We start from the raw sequence: 6,462 nt of genomic DNA on the forward strand, positions 1-6,462 counted from the left end.
AGTGAAAAATTTAAAAAATAAAAGTAAAGTTTTGTGAAAATTTTTAAAAATAAAAAGTAAAAAAAAAGTGGAATTAAAAAATAATATAAAGGTATCTGAAAATTTAAAAAAATTTAAATTAAAATAAAGTAGAATTTTTTAAAGAAAAGTAAAAGAAAGTGAATTGTTTTTTTAACAAAAGTAAAATAAGTGAAATTCTCTTTTAAAAAAGTAAAAAAGTGGGATTTTAATTAAGATAAAAGTAATTAAAGTTGGAATTTAAAAAATAAAAGTAAAGAAAGGCGGTAATTCTTTTAATAAAAAAAGAAAAGCAAAATGTAAGTGGAATTTTTTTAAAATAAAAAAATAAAAAAATTTAAAAAAAAAATCTGAATTTTTTGAAAATTCTCCTATAAATAGAAGAGAAATATTTGAAGAAAAGAAGAGAAGAGAAGAGGGAAGAATATTGAGAGAAAACAAATTTTTTTCTTCTATGCTAAAGATAATTTCTACTAATTTTATTCCTTCTACCTATTTCTTTCAACAACAAAAAAAACATATAGCCATTCATTACCTTGTTTAAAAAAAAATACCTCAAAAACAGGAGCTAAATCACACCAAAAATCAAATCCAAAAGTTTCAAACTCAATTTAAAAGATAGCCCAAAATACTAGCCCGAAGAGGTCGAAGTCGAGTTCGGTTCGAAAGGTTTCCGCTCGTTGCCTCTGATTGTGGTTCATTTGCACATTAAATTTGATGGTTGTTTGCTCCATATGTATTGAATAAGATCTTCATCTATAAAAGGTTCATTCTTTTCTTAACCAATGTTTCCATTATTTTTCTTTCACCGTATTTCCTTTTGATTTGTATATTATATTTTGGTTATCTACCAACTTGAAAGATATGAACAAAAAAATGAATGAAGAGCATAAAAAAATAGAATTCGTGAAAGACAGAATGAGTTTCTTCAATGAGATTGTAGTTCATAGGGAAAGATAGGAAAATGTATTCAAAATGGAGAGAGAACGATGTAATAACTTGGATCCAAATTAAAGGATGTTAAGTCAATAGCAAATTTGATACCGACATGGGTGATTAGGTCCATAATAACTCAAATCATATTATTTCTTCAATAATAATTTCATATTCATAAATCATGACCTTGCAATAATCTCAAAGTAGTTTTAGGAAGAAACATAATCATGGATATTTGTAGTTTGCTTTAAATTGAATACAATCCTTTTAGAATAATCGAGGCGCGCCATGCCAAATAAAATCTCAAAACTCATGGCCCTCATTTAATTAATTTTAATCCTTAGAAATCGAGACGTGCCATTTAGTTGAATTTTTCATGGCCCTCGCAAACTTGAAAGTGCGTAGTTGCTTTAGGCGCGCTATTTTTTTTTAAAAAAAAATTAATTTCCTAAACTTGGGTGTGCATTTTATGTGACCCAAATCCAAATCTCAACAACGTTAGATAAAATATGTCGTGGACCGCGGGTGCATTTCATGTGACGTGGTTCAATACGTGTTTTATATGACGTTGAATTTTTCCAAAAAAAAATTTAATTAAAAGCGGCTAATAAGTTAAAAATATACCATAGGTTGAAACATATTTTAAAAATCAGATAATAGGCCAATTGTAATAGTTTAAGCGACCGTGCTAGAACCACGGAATCCGGGAATGCCTAACACCTTCTCCCGGGTTAACAGAATTCCCTACTCAGAATTTCTGGTTCGCAGACTTCAAAAGGAAAGTCGAAATTTCCTCGATTTGGGATTTAAAATAAATCGGTGACTTGGGACACCAAATAAATTATCCCAAGTAGCGACTCTGAATTGAATAATTAATCCCATTTCGAATAATGTCACTTAAATTGGAAAAACTCTCTTATATACCTTCGGGTGTGTAAAAAGGAGGTGTGACAGCTCCGGCGACTCTGCTGGGGATCCAAACCCAGAACTTCGGTTCAGGGTTCAAGAATTCGAGCTTAGAATAACTGTTATAGTTGGCTTGTTTTATCTGATTTTTACATGTTGAGCCTAATGTGCTAAATGCCGCTTTTACCACTTTGATATTGTTTGGACTGTATATAAATTGCTACGAAACCCTCCTCTCTCTGAGTCTTCTAAATCATCTGGGAAGTGTGCACTTCGTGTGACTTCTTTTCTGTTAGAGTCTTATCCCAATTTTAGAACGAGGTTCGGACAAGTTGCAAAGCCGGTGAAGCTTCTGTATTCCCGGTACGCTGCCCCCCCTCGGCTCGAGCTGTCCGCTCGGGTAAGCCAGGTCTAGAACAATAAACCCAGGTTTTTAAACCTAGTATAACAAGCCTCATGCTGGATCCCTAGTAGGAACGTTTGTTTACATCATGTGCATTTGACCTTGGAGACTCAACACAGGGGTTGGGTCTGTCTAAGACAGGTGTACCCAAATGAAAAAGACCATCCTGATGCATCTTACGTGCTACTTGCGCATCTGTTTGTTTCAGCTTGCATGTTGACCGGCTTCTAGAACAGAGGAAGAAAATCAAAAAAAAAATCAAAAAGTCAAAAATAAATAAATAATAATAATATAGGAGTGAGAGGTAGGTATTTAGAAAATTCTGAAACTCTGCCGAAATTCCGAAAAAAAAAAAGAAGTCATCTCCAAATGAGCCAAAGTTTTCAACTGCCATGTTCTGTCAATACTGGCGAACTACGCGGGTTTGATTCTCACCGGATGTGAGATACGTAGGCAAACCTCATCGGTTCCGGCCCATAATTTTCAAAAAAAAATCCAAAAATATTTTCCTTTACTTCCTCTCTAGAAAAGTCTTTTTTTTAGACTCCAATTTTTAAAAAATCCAAAAAAAAAATATTTCCATTACTTGCTTCTTTAGAAACTAATTATTTTTTAAAAAAATATATATACAAAAATATTTTCTTTTACTACTTCTTTAGACCCTAATTGTTTTTTTTTAAAAAAATTTATATATATACAAAAATATTTTCTTTTAATTTCTTCTAAAAATCCAAAAATATTTTCATTCTTCTTTCAAAATTGAAAAGAAAATTCAAAATTCAAAAATATTTCATTTTTTTAGAAGCATTTCTTTCATAAATTCAAAATAAAATTCCAAAAATATTTTTCTTTCTTCTTTAGAAGTTTTTTTTTCTATCGAAATTCCAAAAAAACCCCAGTAAAAGTCTAAATTAAAAAAAAAATCTTTCTTCTTTCAAAATTCCCAAAAAAAAAAATTGAAATCAAAAATATTTTCTTTCTTCTTTGTAAGTCTTTCTTGCGGAAATTAATATATTCCAAAAAAAGAGTTAGTTTATTTACTTTATTTTTGGTCTTCCCGAACTACGCTAGTTTGATTCTCACCGGATATGGGATACGTAGGCAAACCCCATCGGGTCCAACTTCATTTTTGTAAAAGTAGCCCAAAAATAACAAAAAAATTTGTTTTGATTGTAAATAAGAAGGTGATGTCATTCTTGTCTAAAATAGTTAAATGTCCCCAAAAGGGCGCCGGAAGGCCGTTTTTGCAAGAACATCCACCTTTAGTAGTTTTTTAAGGTTTTGGCCTTTTAGCAAACACAACCTTAAAATCTTCTTCCCCGAAGTGTTGAAAGGCCGTATTTGCAAAGCCGAATTTTTTATGAAATTTTTTTTAAAAAATAGTGATAACCTTTTCTTGAGTCAAAATGAGTCATAACCTTTTAAATTAAATCACCCTAATAAATGTGCAGGATGAGCACAGATGAAAACGAACCCTTCGCAGCTCTTGAAGAGATCCCCTTACAGCTCCACATGTGGTGGAATGACCTAGGAAAAGGTAGTCGAGGAACTGTGATAAAAGTTTTGGGTGGTCTTGTCGGACTTTTTAACATCAAGCCAAGATTGGACGTGATTGAAGCCTTTATACCTTTTTGGGATCTGACTCGCAATGTGTTTCGCTTTTCTGATTTTGAGCTCACACCCACGCTAGAGGAAATTGCGGGTTACGCCAGCCTTAGCGGAAACCTTAGAAGTCGGTACCCGGTGTCATCGAGACCAGTATCTCCTCACAAGTTTCAGGATATGTTGAGTATTAGTCGGGATATTCAGGATGAGAATTTATCTGGAGGGTTTTGCACTTTCTAGTTCCTGTACCAACGCTATGGCAATCCCCAAGGTTTCGAAGCACCGAATACTGGTCTGACCCATGCCGGAAATAAAGATAAATGGGAGGCAAAGCGGGGTTTGGTTTTTATAGTAGCATTCTTGGGTGTTATAATATGTCCGCGAAAAGACGACAACATAGAATTGGGCCTCGTGGGAATGGTTGATGTTGCAATCAATAAAGCTAATGGCACATTAGTTCCCCTGATCTTATCTGAGATTTCCCGAGCTTTGACCATCTGTCGAGAAGGGGGAAAATTCTTCCAAGGCTGCAACTTACTACTACAATTGTGGATACTGGAACATTTCTGCCACCGTGTTGGGTATATGAACTACGGCATGACCGGTTTGGATTGCATCGAAGAATTTGAAAGCCGAGTGGCGGGGGTTGAATTTCCATAGGGTACCGAAGCTTGGTTTGCCCACTTGAGTTCTTTAACTTCGGATAAAATTGAGTGGACGTTCGGATGGCTCCCTGCCACCGAAGTCATATACATGTCAGCTAAAGTGTGCTACTTTCTCCTAATGGGCATCCGGAGCATCCAGCCATATACTCCTCACAGGGTTTTGCGCCAACTAGGAAGATTTCAAACCTTCCCCCATGACGAAGATTTGAGTGTACATGTCGTCGAATTGGGCCCAAAGGCTGTATTTTCAGAAGGAAGAGTTCGCCAAGTTTGGAATGAGTGCAGATTTCTCGAACCCAAGACTATGGTGCGGGATCTAGCTAGAGGTGAGGTGGACCCCAATGATATGGTTTGGTTTGGCAAAAGATTTCAAATTCCTCGAGAGCCCGAGAGACCTGCTAAGAGACCTCATGTCCAACAATTCACTAACGACTCGCAAGAGCAGTGAGGCTGGTTGGCAAAAGAAGAAAGCTATTGGGCTAAGATAAGTAAATTAGAGGGACAAATCAGGGACCTCAAATTTGGCCACAGTATCCAAGATGCCGCAAATGAAAGGCTTATAAGCGGTCTGAAAAAGAAAGTACTTGAGTGTCAAGATGACCTAAAAAAATGTGAGGCTAGTCTAGCAAATGTCCGAGCACAATTGGCAGAGAATGCAGAAGGGCGGGCAGAGTTTGTGCGACAAATGAAAAGAAAATATGAGGGGACAATCGCCAATTTAAAGAGAAAGCTAATCACCCTTAAAAATGAGGCGGACAAACATGCCAGGAATTTTAAAGCCGATAGGGAATATTGTTATGCTTTGATGGCCCAAATGGACGAAGATATGCAACAATTGCGGAATCAAAATCATCATGACACTCAAGTGTTGGAAGCCCGGAATCAGCAAATCAGGCGTTTACTTCAGGAAAAGGGTATTGTCCGAGAGGGGGTTAGAGCCATTGCCGACTACATCGTCATGAAATGCCACGCATGTGAGGATATGACTCAGACCACTTTCTTCGCTGCTGTAATGACATTTGTCCGCCAAATAATGAGTGATTTAGAGCGACTTCAAGGGGATCTCGCACGTAGGCCCGTGAGACCAAATGATGTCCCACGGGCCCCAGGAGTTGAAACATTGATGTATTCATGATTTTTCACTTATTGAGTCTGTATTTTGGAAATTATTTTTTAGTCTGTTGGTAGTTTTAAAATTGCAAGAAAATGAGTAGTTTGAAGTCTTTTGTAATAGAAAGTTTAGGAGTTTTATTAATGAAAATTTGAAAATTCCCCCAAAATTGTTTCTTTATTTTTTGCACTTGTTTTTCTTGAACTACGTAATGATCTGATTCACGCGGCATTGTGATATGTAGGCAATCCTCATCGGATCCGGTCACGATTTTTGTAAATAACTCAAATAAGAGAGGGATGTGAAAAAGAGAGCCAAAGAAAAACAAAAAAAAGGGCAAGGAAAAAAAGGAAAGAAAAGAGTGGAAACTGGGAATAAGAGGAGGACAAGTACAAAAGCCAAAAGTGGAAAGAAAAAGAAAATTGGGAAAATAAGCAGAGCCGGGATGAAATATGTAGCCATTGCGAAACATGTAGAAACACATTTAACTGTATAGGTGCATCACACCCCAACGTGCGATTTCCTATGTGTTAATTGCTTCAAACTAACTGGTTTGTTGTCTACTATTGTAAAGGTTCTATAGTAAGGTGATTGGTTTTGTGGTAGTCTGGCTTCACATTCATACTTCACAAGGTCAAAAGGAGGCGTTGAAATGTCTTCGGAAATTCCTCTGCCAACAGTTCCTATTCCAGAGGATAGTCCGATCTCGGCCATCCCAACTTCTGAGTCAGCAATGGCAGAGGAAAATAGAATTCTGCGTCTCCGCATGATGGAAATGTGGGACGCCTGGGCCAATGGAAAAGAACCGCCAAGTGCGA

This window comes from Nicotiana tabacum, chromosome 1 (genome assembly GCF_000715075.1).
Source record: "Nicotiana tabacum cultivar K326 chromosome 1, ASM71507v2, whole genome shotgun sequence".
Lineage (NCBI taxonomy): Eukaryota > Viridiplantae > Streptophyta > Magnoliopsida > Solanales > Solanaceae > Nicotiana > Nicotiana tabacum.